Here is a 19,237-nt window from a genome sequence, read left to right on the forward strand (position 1 = left end):
ATTTTTTAATTTTCTATTATTATATAAAGGAATGTTACATATGATTACTTTAATTCGAAATATGAGGAGAAAAAACGCTAAATTTTCATTTTTGTATAGTATGATGTTTTTTTAAAAAAAAGAAATCTTTAGAATTAATTAGCCATGCAATACCTCCCAGGGGTGTGCAATTAAAAAAGAATCAAAAACTTAAAGCCCAAGGTCTAGTGGCAGCTTTTAAGTTACCTGTCCCAAGTAAAAAGTTACTAGCCCAAACATAGGGCCAACAATGAAAATAAAAGTATAGAAATGTTAAAAGATGTTAAAAAGAAATCAATATCTGACAAAGTCAGGGTACTGATGTCATTCTTTTTAAAATTACAGTTTAATTCTCACAATCAAATTAAATAATTTATAAATTACATGTATGGATACTACTACATAGAGTATGAAAGAGTACTTGATATTCACTAAAAAAATTGTAATTGAATATAATTAGATTGTTATACCCCCCGCTTGAAAAGCGGGAGGGTATATAGTAATCGGTATTTCCGTCCGTCCGTCCGTCTGTACCGCTTTGGGGTACCCATCTCTTATCCGCAACTCCTCTCATACCACTGAATGAAATTTGATGAAACTTTCTCAGAATCTTTATTACATATCGCCATTGTGCACCTCCTATTTTACTTTTTGATCCGACACATATTTTGGGTTTCCCGGCCACAGGAAAACATGGACTTTTTCACCAGTTATAACCATATGGGAGGCGGGGGGTATCATTTAGTGAGCTCATCGCTCACAGTACCTCTAGTTTATTTATGTATATACAACTTGAATAAAGTATTATTAAATAATATTGCAATATTTGGTTCAAAGAGTTTTGAGCGATATTTTGTAAAGAAAACAAAATTTATGAATCAATGCATTAAAGGATATTAACATCTCAATCTCGATTACTATTTTGTTTCAGACTAATTATCAATCAAATTTTATTTATCAAAAATGAAATTTATTGCATTACGTAAACTGTAATATTTTTCACATTAACAATGAAACAAAATCAAATTGGGACAGGGATCAATTGAAAAACCGTAACCTGCAATTTAAAAGAAATTAAAATTTCTAAAATAAGGAAAACATACACATATTATTTTAAAGATATATTTATTAGGTTAAACTTATGTAGAAAAACTTCAAGAAAGCAGTTAAATTGCATTAAATTAAAAAAAATTACTAATATTAACGTACTTTATGCCTCCTTTTAAAATAACTTATCGAATAAGCGTACTCTGTTTAGTAGGTAAATTACTATATAATGCCGTCTTAAATAGCCCCACACAGTGAAAATACCGGTTGTGCTTTTCATGTATTGCGTGTCTATTATCTAACTAGCACTAGACCCCCAAAAATTGTAGCCCAGGCGTCGGGCGATCCAAATTGCGGACCCCTACTTCCTCTGACCTGATTTTGATCTGATTACTTTCTAATCAACAATGTACATGCAGCTGTTTCCCTTTGTCAGTATAAATACAAATGCATTGTCTCCATTACGCACTCTTTTAAAACATGTACGTGTACAAAACAAATACAGTAAACGATTCAACTCCAAATGCATTTATATGCTAAGTACACATATTCCTCTAGAACACATTTTGCACTCAAAAAAGTTAAGCTGTCTTAATCTAAATCTATTTACAGCATACATCACTTTATATGTAACACTTCCTTTCTACCTGGCTTGAAAATTTAAAAAGAAAATAATAAAACCGTTCAATTGACTCTTAAAATCAAAAAACTTGAACTTTGAAATTTCTTCTTCTCAATTAAATTTTCCTCTTTTTTAACATCGATAGCAGTATTATTGCCAGAGTGTCATCTACAAGTCTTCTCTCTTAAATGATGCCTAGAATTTGTGTAACAAGTTTTCTTTTGAAATATAGGTGACCTAGCGCCGAGGCAATTTTTAAACACAGAAAGGAAGGATCGTGATCATAACTGGTTTATTTTGCTGAATCTTTTTAATGTTTAACGAGGCGGGAGTGTGATAGTTATAGTTATAACATTCTTGTTAAGAGTAATTAATAGAATTGAAATGACATTAGTCTGACACTGCATCGTCTCAATTGCTTTTCGTTTTTTGCCAGGAAACTTTGAAAAGAAAAAGAAGAGGTTTACAGTATTATCCAGTAAAGGCTAACTCGCAAGCAAGATGTCTAAAATATTGGCATAATATGATCTAATATTCACTGTGTAGTTAATTTTGAAGTGCAAGTTACACAATGAATAAACAAAATAATAATAAGTAATATTTAATGACACAACGAAAATGTTAACAGACAGTCATTTTATATATTATTGCAGCCCGGAGGACCGGGCTGCTCTATACATATAAGTTTAAGTGTTGGTGTATGGGGATTGGGGTGGGAGTAGTTATTTAGAATTAAAGGTTTTTTTTAAAAATTGAAAAGATTGATAATCAGAATGTTCTTTGCGTTTATAAATTATGAGATACAAAATATATTTACTTCCATAAAGTGAATCTGTAAAAATATATACTTTTTCATATTCAACATCATTTACTATTGAAAAAACGACAGGTCCCTTTTCTTAGAACATCGAATTTTACTTCTCGGATAAAAACGTACTCTGCACAGGTCGTGTTTTAGAAGAAAAATAATTATACATTTTTAAATATAGGTGATGCGTGTGTCTAACTTCAATTCATATTTTATGCAACCCAACATTTACTTGAGGAATTGATCAAGTTTAAAATGGTATCGTTTTTGATTGATTTTTATCCGACTACAAGTTTTCAATATATTCGCGACTATCGTACCCATCAATTAGACGCATTCCTTTTCACACATATCGAAGCGGTTTGATGATCAAGACTCATTGTTTCAATTCATTGTTTACTTTATATATTTTCCGGGCGACAATTGATGGTTACACCAATGTTTTCTTGTTTATTATATTAAGTAGTTTCACAAAGTTCTTGACCATGAAGTTTTCCCAGATTGCCGGACCGTCAAGCTGTGAAAACGTAAATGCTAGAGCTCGAGATTGCTGACAAAAACTTCAAGATTTGAATCTGTCGTACCATTCTAGGGATAAGCAAAATAAAAATACATTGTTTGCTTCCCCCTCATTGCTTTGTCTTTAGGTATGTGTATGTAAAGCTTTTAAAATAAGTTTTATCATATCAATTTACCGATGGTAGATAATATAAAAAGCAACGTTTATGAATTATTCCATTCAAAATAAATCATAGTTTCTATTATAAACCTGACTTTTACTGTTGTTGTTTTCTGATTTTAAAAATTTGTTCTTGATATTTAAATTTATTTTTTCTTGATTTTTTTCTATTTGCCTTGGAGCTATTTTTAGACAGGGTGTTAAGAAAGTTCGTTCCAATTTTTCTTTTATTTCGAAACGAAATACAACAAGGAGATATTTACAATTTGTGATAGTTCATATTTACAGAGTCCACTCTTGCTACTTATAAGGTTTTAAACTGTGTTTTGTTGAATCAATAGGGAAGTGGAGGGCAGGTATTAAAACAGATGACGTCTGTGCAGAAAAAAATAGGGTTGACTCATATTTATGATATATATTAAGCACGCAGGTCAAAACATTCTTTCAAATATAATGCAAAAACCCTCAGATCTGTGAACATCTTTAAAATGACAATCCTATTGAAAAGTTATCTATCGTTCTTATACCTACGCTCATCAGCTTGTCTGATGCAAGATAGCTATGAAGAAACAAAAGTAAATTATCTTTTTATTTTCACTCAAAATGACCGGCATTTGTATAATTCTGGTGCTTTATAGATTGATTTTTTTCAGACTTGTAAATTCATCTCCTTAGTGAAGCAGTACTATGAAATTTTTAAAATTATTCATCCTGGAACGAGCTTTCTTAACACCACTTACTGTAAAAGTATCATATCTGGCTGTGTATTCTTTTTAGCGCCTTTGGCGGAAAGAAACTTCCGCTTATTCAAGTACAACGCTAAATGTCTTCCACATATACTCATAAATAAGAACATTAGGAAATGCGCTAAACAAATCTACGCTAACTTGTTGAAAAGTTAATTTATGCTAAATATCGTACATGCCAAATATAATACATTTACAGTACTATAGCAATGAAATATGCTGAACCTCTTGTTGTCTTAATTGCTTAATATTTTTAAAGTTAAGGAATTAAAGAAACGTCTGATTTTCTATGCACCTGAATAAATCAAACATTTGTGTTCAGGCTATTTTGTTTTAGACCACAACCCTTTTTAAACCTAGTTTTAGTAAATAACAAGAGGCCCAGGGGCTACATCGCTCACCTGAGTGAGACCTTTACTTGCAAGAATTATGCATGTAGATGTTAGAGTATGGACTTCCTCTTTTTATTCATTTACTGTATTTCTGCTTGATCTAAGCATAAAATTGCTAAGAATGGCTTTCTTTTCAACCAGTGCTTAATGCCAGCCTCATTATCAATATAGTCATAAAGAGGTCAATCTCAGTATTTCTGCAGAATATAGCACTTGTACTGTCAACTCTGAAGTTAGTATGCTTTTACTGAACAAAAACATTTCAATCTCTCCTTTTGGGGGGGGTGGGGTGGGGGGGGGGGGGTAACATTAACTATGATAGTTATAATAAAAACAGAAAATGTGAATAAGATTTAAACTTTTATTTCTTTACAAAATTCAACAGATTTGGGGAAAATTTATCAGACAATTAGTAGAGAATATAATAAAAACTAAGAGGCGTTAATAACAATCAACTATCTAAAATTAAATATGACTTCAACAGACATATATGCACAAAGTATCAAAGATGCAATATTGCAACACTTTTGTGACAGAAATGCAAAACTTTCTGACAACAACATTACATGTACACATAGATGCTTTGTAAACAGTTCAAACATTTGTTTAGAGGAAAGTTCAATACATCAAAGTAATCATTTGAAAGATACGGAATACACTGTATTTATTTTTAAGTTCCCTTAATAGTAAATCTTTCCTTTACATAACGAAAGCGAAAATTGGAAAGATTGCAACTGAAAGTGAATAATAATATGATGGTCAACAGACTCTGACTTTGAATATCAACAATATAATTTTAAAGAATTTTTAATAAGTAACATTTACTTGGAGTACCTGCAGGAATCAGATTACCTAAACTTGATGGCAATATTCCAAAATGGAATGATTAAGATCTTTCTGCTCTCAATAATTTTGATTTTTAAGACCAGTCATGAGAAATTATAGTGATCCACCTTTTTTCCTCTCTTTTATAGAAAAAATTGTAATGTTATAAAGAGGTAGGTTTACCTCCCTTTACGGGCTGTCCATTGACCCCTCTTTTCATACTTACCTGGGTATAGGTGTTTAATATATAGTCGATTCTCATTAGAGTATAATATAATGGTGGTCACATATTAAATATCTCAATGCTGGTGAAAATGAAATATCAATTAAAATGGAATTCACTGAAATCAGCAATATACTAGTAACTTAGAAATGAGTTGTCAGTTTCTCTCTGATTATGCAGGTTGGTTTCCTATTCTACACAGGTAACTAAAGCTAGTAAAAGTAAATGTTTAAAGCAATTTCTGAGTGTTTTGAAATGCAAAAATACAATAAACTTAAACATTTTAAGACAAAAAAATCAAAAAAGATAAAAAAATAATCAAGTTAAAATATTTCAACACAAAGTTTCATATATACAATGAACATTATTTCAAAACAAAATTATGTAAATGATATATATCCAAAAAAAAATCTCTAACCGAGCTGTGCTCTCAAAATTCATGTATCAAATTCTAATTCAGCTACAAGAACAAACAATTAAGTCACTCTAAACAAAATTGAAAAATCAATAAGTATGCTGGATGGTCATGCAAGTATTTCATTTTTAGTTACATTTATTGGTTAATTTGTTGAACACCCAGCCTGTTTTAAGCCTCAGCAATTGTGATATGTAGAATACTGCATGAGGTTGATTATAATTTTAAGCAATTACATAAAGACTTGAATTACATGTATGATAAGAATATTGACACTGAAATTTTTACATCTGCTCTGGAAAAAATGTTAATTCATATACACTGTAAAAGTTTATACCGGTACTCTCACGTACTCCAGTATTGTTCTGCAGAGACTATATGACACAAGACAGTCAGTAACATTAATAAACTTAAAATATTTCTATACAGCAATTTTTTCATGAACAGATATTTGGTGAATTTACTTCATAAAATTATAAAATACATTGTTGAACATATATCAAAGACACCAATTACTTGATGCAAGTGTATTTATTTTTAGTACAACTCTAATCATTATTTAGCAGAACTCATTAACGTCTTTATAACTAAACTTTGTAAACAATTCATGTAATATCTCAAAATATTTCATGTATATTCAAAATACCAAGTTCATGATATTCATGTATCATTAAAGAAAAGAATCTAAACAGTAAGGGTTACATACTAACTCACAGACATCAATACAGTTAAATATTCATAATTTATAAATATTAATTAACACATAATATGTACAATGATCATCATTTTTTGACTTGAATGATTATCATTTATGGTACATGAATTTTCCTTAACATGCAACATTCAATCATTTTGTACATTTATTAATTGTCTGTTGAAAATTAATCCACAATAAAAAGTCATAATGAAGGATTCCTGTTTAGTACAATTGTTTTGTAATCATTAATGAGTTGTTTGCAAATTTTTTATGGCTATTCCATACATATAAAAAATAGTTTAAAGTATACATATGCCTAAAAACAAACAAGATTTTACATCAAGTAATTGGTGCCTATAAGATACTGTATACAGGGAAATATTCGCCCCATTTTATTTTTCCCACAGTCACCCCATAATCTTAGAGGTATAGACAAATTTAAGACGGGGTAAATTAAAAGAACACAGTTGATTTCTTCAACAAAACTGTGACTTGGTGATTTTAAAACGTTGCAAAATTGTGTGAAAGGCTGAAAATAGCACAGCCAGGGCGAATATAACCCTGTATACAGTAATCAATGTACCAAATGTCACTAAGTGACACTGGTACATTGGTATAGGTGGGAGAGGGGACAAGATGACGTATCTCCCCCAAAAAAGTTTTCATGCGTCCCTTATATCAGATTTGTAAAGTATATGTACAGTAAATCATTTTATGGTCTGACCAATATGCCTCAATCGCATCAGTTTCACAATGAGGGAAGTTTGTAAAAATCAAATCAAGTTGTGAACCTGAATCATGAGTTACCTTTTTTACCAATTGTGTGCAATTTAAATTCAACTTCATAAAGTTCAGAAATTCTTTGTGACCTTTAAACAAATCAAAATTGAAATCTCCAAAAATTATCAATTTTTTCTCTGTGTCTACAAAGGGTTTTAATTGCAACATAACTTCACGTTCAAATTCTTTAAAAGTACATCCTGGGAACTTGTATAAAACAACTATTTGCACTTCTCCAAAGTCTCTAGAAATTTATCAAAGCTATGATGAATTCAAGCAAAGTATTGCTGAATTTTAAGATACTTGTCATCAAATGGTCTTGTTTAACGTATAATGCTGTTCCATGATGAGGACGATTGCTGTCACTTCTCTTTTCATGATTAAACAAAGTCAAGTAACCTTCCATCATAAAATTCTGTTCATCATTGATGGTTAATCTTGTTTCTGAAAAACCAATAACATCTGATGATACAACATTGGGTTCATTTTTAATTTCATCGAAATGTTTGTGAAGAGATCTTGCATTATTAAACTTAATTTTTAGTTTGTTCTGCTCTGTTTTGTACAATGGAAGATAACACAGTTTTAGAGGTGCTTCCTTCCTCATTCTTTCCATTTCTTCTACAACTTTTTCATCAACAGTTAATGCTTGCTCATTGAAATTCAGAATATGCAACTTGTCAACAGATCTAACTCTACTAAGAGCTACATAATGAATGTGTGGTGTTTTCCTTGTTCTAGTCTGAGACAGATCTACTACAATTTCATCAACAGTGCAGCCCTGAGCCTTATGAATTGTCTTACCAGCAGCTTGTCTTAAAGGAAACTGTATTCTTTGATATGTAGTTGAATTGAAAACAAAAGATCGCTGACAGTCAAATATTGGTGTCCAATCATCCATAACATCATCATGGAAAAGATGTCTGTATTTCTGTCGAGCAATTCTCCCAACTGCAGAATCTAAAACTTCACCCACACTATACTTGGCCTTGATACACCAGGTAGTCTGTTTTCAACAAGAAATACAGTACATGATGAACCATTTGTCAAGCCATCAGTAACATCAATATTAACTGTAATGTCATATATCATTCCAATGGCTAGAGTTAGTCTTGTCATGAGATTTGCAGTTTTGCTTACATCATCTTGATTTTGCAATGATCTGAGTAGTCGGTCTTTCACAGACTTACTGTGGTCTTGAAGGACACTGTCAACAGCTTGACAATTACTTTTTCACCAGGAAGTTGCTCTATAAGTTTATTGTTATATTCATCTACTTTTGCATTCATTGTGAAAAGATGGGGAGCACTGTGTGGATAATTTGAACTATTTTCAGCAATGATGCACCTGTGAATTATATCCAAGTCCTCAGAAGTCATTTCATTGTGACGAAGACGGTTCAAAAGCTGTGCAAATTCTAAATCATCCTTTTGTCGCATTACTTCATCTAACTCAAATAAGGTGAAGTTTTCTTTCCAAAGGTTACATGCAAGTGCTTGGGCATTTTGTTTTAAATCCTGAAAAATCCATCCATCCATGATTGGTTTAAGTTGAAAGAAATCTCCAACAGCAATAATACTAATGTCTCCAAATGGCCTCTTCAAACCAGTAAGAAGCTGAAGTCTATCAATGATAAATTCCAACTTTGCATTGCCAACCATCGAAATTTCATCTATGATGACTACTGACAAATTTCTATACTTAGTTCTAAATGTGTTGAGTTCATCACAATGCATGTTTTGCTGCCTTTGGTTAATTTTCTGGTGAAATGCAGAAGCAATTGTTTGACCACCAATGTTAAATGCAGCTTTACCAGTGTATGCACAAAGAAGAATTCGTACATCATCTGGATTTTCACCCTCCTTAGCACATAAATAACGATGTAAAGCTTGATAAAGTGCTCTGATTAACACTGATTTCCCAACTCCTGCACCTCCTGAAAGATATGCATGAATAGGTTCCTGTTTAGACTTGATCCATTGCATAACATGATTGAAGAATTCACGTTGCTTCAAATTTAAACTGGCTACAAGCTTTAAATACTCATCATCAGGTAATCTAACAGAACTCTGCTCACTCAGTTGTCTTGTTAATGGAATTCCAACATCACTTCCTATATCATACTCTCTGTGTTCAATTGGCCTTTCTGGATTAAATTGAACAAATGTTTCAGAATCAACATTTCCTTCATATTTATCATCTGCATCAGTTTGTTGAGCACCAGGAGCTAATTCATCATATGCTTCTGTCAAATCATCCTGTGCCATCTGTTCTGCCTGCTCAAGCGCATCAGCATTGTGTTCATACTGTTTGATTTTCTGAGCTAAGAAAAATTTTTTCTGGTTAAATGAACATTCATTTCGCCATGGAGTGAACAGCATTAGTTTTTCTCTATAGTAATTTTCTAGGTTTGTCTTTAAGCTATAACGCACATATCTTATAACTCTTGGTGTTTTTCTGCGCTTAATTTCAATTCCATTTCTCAACACAACTGTTGATGTGCTGTCATCTTTAAATTCATCCTCAGTATCAGTTCCACTATCTTCATTTTCTGACTGGCGCCTCTCATCATCATTTGTTTCCATTTCAGACGGCTCAGTTATACTTTCCTTTGGGAAAACTACATCTAATTGTGAGACATAGTCAGCTAAACACCAGTTTTCAAGTTGTTTTGGACGTTTTGCATATCTTTTGACTATGTTACTGCATTCTATGTCTGTGGAATTCGCATTCAACTTTTCGAGTTCTGAATCAGGTTTGACAAGTATTACACGGTCATCAACTGGAGATGTGTTTATGAACATTACATTTCTTGATGCTTTTGTAAGGGGCATTTGCAAAACTAGATATGCTGCTTCTTGTGCTCCAACTTCAACACTGTTAAGAAATTGATTTCCAATGTGTCTAACTTGTCTCTTAATGTCAAGATTGCCCTCTCTTGCTTCTTTTGCAGCTCTACTCAGCAGATCACTCATGCCCCTTTGGGATTTACTTATGTATGAGACAATGTACATTGCACAAGCATATGGATCCAAAACATACTGAATATCAATGTTTGCTGCCCATGCATGAAGAAGAGTACTGTTGTAAGCATTCACTCTCAAGTCACAGGGTTTACGTTTTAAAAATACCTTGGGTGTTCTCAAAGAACTTCTGATGCATTTTATATAATCATCTTCAGATAGTTGTAGTACATTCTGCAAAAAGTCTTGGAAAGTGCAGCTTATGTCACATCCATTTTTAAAGTCATTCACTTTGTCTTGCATAGTCTTATGCATTTTTTTGTATTTCTCAATGTCACTGTCCAAAGGTTCCAATATCATAGTAGCTTGGAGTGGTGGAAGTGGAAATCCAAATCTACAAACAGCCTTTCCTTTTTTTTGCATGTTTGTGAGTGTTTATGAACTTGCAATTCTATCAAATTGTCTTCTGCTTTCCTTTCACACTTCAAGTAGCTGTCAACAAATGCAACAATTTCCTTGTTATCATTTTCTAAGTATTTTGGAGCATTTTCGATCCAAACAATCATGTGAACATGTGGTGATCCCCTTTGTTGAAATTCAACTCTATAGAAAAAGTCCTGTATCTTTCCAATAGGATGATGATCACTCTTAAGCACAGTATTTAAAAAAGTCCGAAAACGATGATCAAAATACCTTGTACATGTAATTGGGTCTTTCTGAACTAACTTTGACTTTTCAGTCCATGTCATGCTCTCAATTTCAGAATCTGTGTACTGTTTGCCATCGTTTAAAACCCCTAGTGCTCTAATCAGATCATTCCAACGAGTATCTGCAGCAGAAAAGGACATAAACCAAGTTGGTAGACCAAGCTGTCGTATCATTGCAAAAACATCTTACTTTCTTGTTTCAAGATAAGGAGGAGAATTTCTCAACTGTTTGAAAACATAAAATCCCTCATTGTGTCTAACAATGTCATTGACTTGATCAGGATTTCTTATTTCATTTGCAGTAAAGGTTTTCCCCTTTGTTTTGCACTTCCTAAGGGCTAAATTGCATTTGTCTGTTACCTGTTTTAGTTGAATCTTTTTCAGTTTGAAAAACAAATTTGGTACCGACTGTGCAGCACGTCTATCAACACTTCGTAATTCCCACTTGGCAATATCAGCATATGAAACAGGTACTTGACGCTGATCATTTTCTACTCTTCCTTTTCCACAAAATATTGTTGGAAAAGACAAATACTCGGCCATTGGATCTTGATACAAACTAATTGGACGCTGTCCCTCTCCTGGAGCAAATGTGAAGATCTGATTCATGTCATATGAGTCACTGTCTAGTAGAGTATCACGATTTCCATCCTTATCAATATCAACTTCACAGAATTCACCAGTGTCCGATTCATCTGATTGGTCATGCATTGCTGAATCTGCATTGGTGTGACCCTCTATAAACTCTCTCATTAATTCACTTGCAGAATTGGTGACCTCATGGAACCAGTTGTCATCTATGTTTATGTTTGAATTCTGATAATATTCACTGTTTTTCAATAACCAATGTAAAGCAATCAGAACCTTTGTAGGTCGGATGTTTTCATGACAATAAGAGTGCTGAAAAGATAGTTTTCTTTTTAACTTCACTGGTATTGTGATATTTTCATCAAGTCTCCTTGGAAGACTATTGATTGTTGGTTGTATGTCAACTGGCACATTTACAACATTTCCTTTTACAGAATACTGCCCTCCTCTTGGTAATTCTCTTATCTGCATGAAGGGAATTCTTAAGGATACAAGTCTTTCTTCCAATGGTAACAGATTCAATTCACTTGGTTTTTGAATCCATATCATTCCATTTGTAACAGAGAGTTTTGGAGTTCGACTTTCTTTTAAACTTGAATTGCATGTGTTGCATATCCATTCCTGCCCGTTTACAGACTTTGTATTAGTAAAATACTTCCTTTTGATTTCAGCATCCAACAAAACATTTTCTACATTTGAAACACTTTCATGAAACCATGTCTGTTGGCAACATGTGCATACAAACACAGGACCCAATCTTACATTGTTGTGAAAATTGTCAACACACTCAATTGCATCAACTCCAAATTTACTTTTTCTGTATCTTTGTTTTTCAGTTTCAATATATACCAAATTCCCCCGTGAGTGTGCTTTTGATTGTTTTGCAGCAATATTTTCTGATGATCTATACTCTTCATTTTTTCTCTTTTCTTTCATCTTCAATCTCTCTTTTTCTAACTGGCTAGAATTTTGTCTCATTTCTTTTTTCTTCTTTAAATCTCTTATTTGCTCATCATGCCTATACTCTTCTTCTTGCCTTTTATATCTCTTACTGTCTCTTTCCTTGTCTTTAAACTCTGCATCTTGTCTTTTGTTTCTCATACGGTCCCTTTCGTTGTCTTTAAACTCTGCATCTTGTCCCTTGTTTCTCTTACTGTCCCTCTCTTTTCCTTTAAACACTGCATCTTGTCTGTCCTTCTCTTTTTCTTTAAACTCTGTCTCTCATACAGTCCCTTTTTGCCTTTAAACTCTGGATCCTGTCTCTTGGATCTTTTACTGTCCCTTTCCTTGCTTTTAAACTCTGGATCTTGTCTCTTGTTTCTCATACTACTTTCCTTGTTTTTAAACTCTGGATCTTGTCTCTTGTTTCTCCCTTTCCTTGTCTCTGAACTCTGGATCTTGACTCTTGTTTCTTTTCTTACTTGTCCCTCTCTCTTTTCTTTAAATTCTGCACTGTCCCTTTCCTTGTCTTTCTTGTCTTGTCTCTTGTTTCTCTTATCATTCTGCACTTGTCGTTTGTCTCTCATACAGTCCCTTTCGTTGTCTTTAAACTCTGGATCCTGTCTCTTGTTTCTTTTACTGTCCCTTTCCTTGCTTTTAAACTCTGGATCTTGTCGTTTGTTTATCTTACTGTCCCTCTCTTCTCCTTTAAAATCTACAATATTGATGTGTACTTTGATTATTACTAGGGAAGCTATGAATAAGTGTACGAAAGGCAACAGTCATCACTTCAAATTCAGTTGCAAATTCAATGTGCATACTTTCATACATTGCATACAGAAATCCTAACAAATCATCTAAGCAGCAACTGTGTCTCATCAGAGACTTTCCACCACATTCAGACAAACCATTTTCCCCATGAGAATGCGAGTCAAAAAAATAAAAATCATTGTCTGAATCTTTGTACAGTGCAGAACATATTGAGCCAATCATTATTAATACATACCTAGATAACCCCAATGCTTGTTGCAGACATTCATGTAGAGTTTGAATTTGATTTCTCTTATCATCTGTAACTAATAAGCCAAACAATGTTTCAAACTTATCAACCATGTGGTGATTTTCACCAGAATCAATATGAATTGGTAATTCATCAAACATCAGTAATCTACTTTTAAGTTTTCCAGCACCCTGAAGATTCTTCACAACTGTGTTGTACAAATTATCTCCCTTGAGCAGAGTCTGATCTAAAAATGAACTAGTAAATGAAAAATTTTCATATGAATTTGACAACATCATAAGTGAATTGCATGTACACTGATTACCTCTTGAAAATGATGAAAACCTCATGTTTCCTTGATGGAAAGATCCAAACACCAGATTATCTGAATTCCGATGCATACAATTACCTTGCAGTGCATGTGTTGTTTCATTGTGTATATTGTTCATTGTAAACGGAGTAATATTCTGAGTTGTGATCTGAGAGATATTCTGAGTAAGAAACTGAGAGGAATTCTGAGTAATCATTTGAGGCAACATTTGAGGCAACTTTTGAGCCAGAGGCAACATTTGAGACACAGTTTGAGCCAGAGGCAACATTTGAGACATAGTTTGAGCCAGAGGCATAGTTTGAGTCAAAGTGGTCTCAGGGAGAGCCGCAGAGACCACTGTCACAGGGGTGGTAGAGATCACCCCTGCCGGTACAGATGTCATAGGTGTTAGGACGTGGCCTACACCCAGAGGCACAGATGGTTGGACGTGGCCAACATCTGTGGGGTACTTGTCACCCACATCTGCCTTACATGCATTCTTCTTTACAGCAGCTTTCTTCCAGCTCTTCTTCCTAGGCATTCTGTGATCTACAATATAACAATGTTATAATCTATACTACATAATAAAGATCAGCATAGCCTACACTTTATACTAGCACACATTCTCAAATTAATAATGCTGCCATCACTGTAAAATGCAGATACTACCGGGGGGTATTAAAATTATACACTTATTTTAAGTTTGTAGCACAAATCAAATTTAAGAAAGCAGAAAGTTGAAAAAAATTAAAACCTGAAAGTTAAATTCAAAATTACACCTAAAACATGACAACATTCAGTTAAAGAGGTCACTTGTGTGGGGCAGTGGTAGGAGTGCTCTAGAGGCACAAACTCAGGAGTTTATCCTTAGTTTGCTGGCTTGAATCCCAATGTGGGATGTGGAGAATGGTCCGTAGGACAAGACCATATAAACAGAGGTCCTGTGCTGCAAGTGGTGGCATCTCATATGAGTGAAAAATACAGAGGGTTGTTAAATAACATACAATCAATCTTTTTAAGAGAGACGCAAGTTACATGCAATTTGTAAACCATTTTCACACAAGACTTACCTTGAACATGTGTCACACATTTCCTAAAATTATATGTACCATATAAATGTATACAAGATTTACTGGCATAGCTTTTGTGCAATAATCCAAATTACATTCCTAACCATTGTGGTATTTCATAAAATTTTATAGAACTTTTTTTTTTTATCATGTTTATCGAGGACTGTTTGTACATTGGTATTGCATTTAACCCTCAGTTAAAATTATAAAAGCAACCCTTTAAGCCATTTCAAGTTTTTCTGTTATGCCACCAAATGCACCTTAATTTTTCATAACTCGTATCAGAAATTACAAAGCCAGGATTCTTAAAATTTGCTATTTTGGTCAAAACCTTTAAATTCAGCCATTTCCTCTAAATATTCCTCTAACATGTGTTATAATTTGGTAGCATTTAATACCTTGAAATTTCTTTGAAAATCAATTCCTTTGAATTACATCACTATATATATCATTGTGTCCACAAAAACTTAAACCTTGTCTACAATCTTTGAGTGGCTCCTCCCACTATGGCTTTCACATTTCACAGGTGTATTTCTTGTGACAAGACCTTTCTTTGTGCACCACCAAATTTGACCTCTTGACCTTGGAGTTTGATCTACTTTTTACTAAAAAACACCACATTTTAATCTTGGTCTTGAACTTTTGAATATATGGAGCTAGAATAAAGAGTGTGCTAAAATTTTCAAGTCCCATATGGGTCACAATTTAAGCTAAGAAATATATGAGGAACTTGTTAAATGCAAAGAAAACCATTTTATGAATACTTGAACTCTGTCAAAAATGATCACCTCTTCTAGGTCAAGAATGGTTGAAACAATATCAAGGCCTTAAATGAACACTAAATTTTGGATTAAATTTTATACCGCCAAGATTGTTTATGGGGTCAGACTAATAACAGGAAATGGACAATACTGCAAGCCAGTGCAAGGTTTTACTATACAAAAGAAAAAATTTTTAGTCTAGACAATCTGTAAATGTAATCAGAGCGAGCGCAGCAAAGGTCGCAAAGTGAACTCAATAGACTTACGTGTAAGAACAGAGGAAATACGGAATGAAATCTGTACATATGTCAAGCAAATTTTGTTGTGACACCTTCCCAGAATTCCTTTGCTACCCAATACCCTTTGTGCGAATAAATAATAACATAAGGCATAAAAGACTTTCAGTATGTAGAAATCTTAAAAAGAAACAAAAAATAACTCTGCAACGTCTTTCGACAAAAATTGCACTAAATCTATTAGTCTCAACTAGACCCTTGGCTGTTTCCGTTAACCCTGACGATCTCTCGAGTCGTGTGACGTAATAATCTAGATGTCTCATGCGACTTGACGTTTGAAGTGGCAGATCAACATTTCAGGTGTATTTTTTAAGGTACAAGTGCGCTCGCCCAAACTGTCACACCGTAAAACATATTAAAGAAAAATACAAGTCTTATTTCTGGATAACTGCTTTTAAACCTTGTAATCCCAAGAAATAAATACATGTAGTCATTCTAATGAAAGATGGGACTAATATCAGTAAGATAACCATTGAATGCAATTTTTTAAAAATATTAATTCCCATTCTGTTTCAGTATATCAATAATCATAATATATTGTTTAAAGTTAACAAAATATTATTTCCAACTTTCAATTATTCTAATAAAAAAATGCCCATAAAACAATAATGAACTGCATGTAGATCTGTAGCCTTTTTCACAAAAAATCTTAGGACTAAGACCAAAATTTCATAATTCTTTTCTACACATCTAAACACAGTAATCACACTCAAAATCTTATATTTCAAATTCAATAAACAGTGTATGGTGAATTATATTAAGATATAACAAAGTTTTTTATTAAACAAAGGATTTACAGAGATGTCAAATTTTAATCTTAGTCGTAAGAATTTTTGTGAAAAGGGCTACTGTAGTCTTTTTATTCTACTGTTTTCTTTTTTTTTTTTTTAGCATTTTACACAATCTACTAAGCTTTATTTTAACCAATTGTCAGGAACCTGTGCAGGTGATATTCCTTGTCTCCGCGATTGACACAAAATCCTTTTCCTTTCTGCAAACTTCAATTAACACTTGTACTGATACTTTTACTAACAATAAGTTATCCTTTATAAACATGCATTGATGAGTCATGACAGGTGTACCTATATGCAAGAGTTGTCCCTGTATACACTTTCACATTTACATAAGTAATTCCCCTTTGTGGGGACATTGAAGTCAATAGTCAACCAGCGTAAGGCACTGTTAATTTCATTTGAAAAAAATTATAAATACTTTATAAATAGTGAACATTTTCCTTAAAAATAAAATCTGTATGAATATGTTTATAATTTACATGTTAATAAATAGTTTGATAAACAATACAGCAATATTTTTAATAATGAATAAACAGTCACGATCGTTAAAAAAATTGTTTGATAACAAAAATGTTTTTGAAGATTAAAAATATTAAAGTAACTTACAAAGGACAAAGACAGTGGGAAATAGATCGTTACGCCGACAACGGGGGAAACTCTTAGAAATGTAAAAAAAAAAAAAGTAAAATTCGTCTATTTATGTTATGCAATGACAAACTAATACGCTTCGTTATACTATGTAAATTTGAAAAATAGATAATCTTCTCAATCTTCTTCAACACTAGTAAATTGTAGCAGTATCTAAATGGATTTGTTTTTCTCCGAGAGACAACTGCGCAGTATGATCGCTGTGCCCACTGCATAAAAACAAATTAATGCTGCATGAACAAATATACGCAAGGTTATAATTATTCAGCTAAATCCTTTACTCTTCAAACCTTACAGAATGAAAACAACAATCGGCAATGAATACTTTTGTTTCAGATCTGTGTAAACACTAAATTTCACTTTACTTCAGTTACTTCTTCACTGTCCACATCAAAAATGGCTGACGTGCCTCGTTTTCATTTATTTGGTACACCGCGCCTGATCGAAAAAATAAATAAAGGTTAACCTAATCTGTTGATACATGTATCATTTCGTACGGCCACAAACTAGACAAAATTGAATGTGCACTACATAAGGCTACTTGCACATTAATGTAATTGCTCACAACTCTGTTGCCTATGGGATTTGGGGAAGAAGATTTTTAAATTTTAAAGGTTTTCTGATGTATTCTTATGTAAAATTTACTCATCCACTACGGCCCCACCCTTGCCAAAGGGGTCTTGATTTTAACAAACTTGAATCTACACTACCTGAGGGTACTTCACTATGAGTTACGTCTTTCTTGGCCAAGTGGTTCTTGAGAAGAAGATTTTTAAAATACACCATTACTTTTACACTAATTCTTAATTATCTCCCCTTGAAAGAGGACATGGCCCTTCATTTGAACAAACCTGAATCCCCTTTACCTAAGGATACTTTATAGCAAGTTTGGTTGAAATTGGCCCAGTGGTTCTTGAGAAGAAGATGAAAATGTGAAAAGTTTACGACAACGACAACGACAACGCCGACAACGACGCCAACGCCGACAACGACAACGACAGACAACGGACAAATTGTGATCAGAAAAGCTCATTTGAGCCTTTGGCTCAGGTGAGCTAAAAAAATATTTGTTTATTTAAGGATGTTTTGTATAACTACACAGATATTAACATTTTTGGCAGATCTTGCCAAATGAAACTCTAAAAGTTGATCAAAATAAATTAAATGAGACCCGCATTTAAAATTCCCAGCATATATAAAAGGAAGATTAAAAAATTGTATGGCTAAAGTTTCAAGATATAAAACAAAAAAAAGATGTGTAGATTTGAAAATTAGTTTTTTTTTAATATCCTGTCAGCACACTGATGTTCTTTATATATGTTGCTTCTTTACGAGTTTGTGAACAATTTTTATTGAGTGTTGAATGATTTTAATAGGTAAAACGAAATATGTTATACAGTTTTAATTGCAATACTGAGAGTAAATAGTTTTCACGTTAAATGTTTTGACTTAAATGTTTCCAAGGGCAATAACTTCTAGCAAGGAATCTTTTTCTTTGCAATTTGTTTGTTGTATTTCTAATCTAGAATTATATTGAATTTCCTGATATTCATAATTCAATTATATTCATAAATCACATGTGCATGTAACAATCAAATTAGCATACCCACTTATAAATAAATGTTGATAATTCTGTTCATTACAATTGAACCACTTTTTAACGCTGACATTCACTATTGTTTAATATTATCCTATGTCTATCTTTAACAAATCTGGCATTTATATTTTCTGCAATGGTGAGTAAATATAACCTATTTGCAGTGAAAATAAATCCAGTATTTGTACTTTGAACCAAGTATATTACATTTATGAGTTTAAAGATTACTGCAGCTTTCTTTTTATGAAAGTAGATTTATAACTTCAAAATAAGAATAGTATTTTCAGTATTTATATTTCTTTCTTTATTTAT

General features: G+C 32.8%; 1 protein-coding gene across 4 annotated transcripts in view; it reads right to left on the bottom strand.

Annotated features, from left to right (window-relative positions):
• LOC134242473 (multiple epidermal growth factor-like domains protein 10) overlaps positions 1 to 19,237 on the bottom strand; it is a 62,156-nt gene that overhangs the window by 24,881 nt on the left and 18,038 nt on the right. The gene's annotated exons all lie outside the window — the stretch shown is intronic.

The sequence above is a fragment of the Saccostrea cucullata genome, unplaced genomic scaffold, assembly GCF_032062105.1.
Source record: "Saccostrea cucullata isolate Sc308-1 unplaced genomic scaffold, CSIRO_AGI_Scuc_v1 ctg2694, whole genome shotgun sequence".
Taxonomy (NCBI): domain Eukaryota; kingdom Metazoa; phylum Mollusca; class Bivalvia; order Ostreida; family Ostreidae; genus Saccostrea; species Saccostrea cuccullata.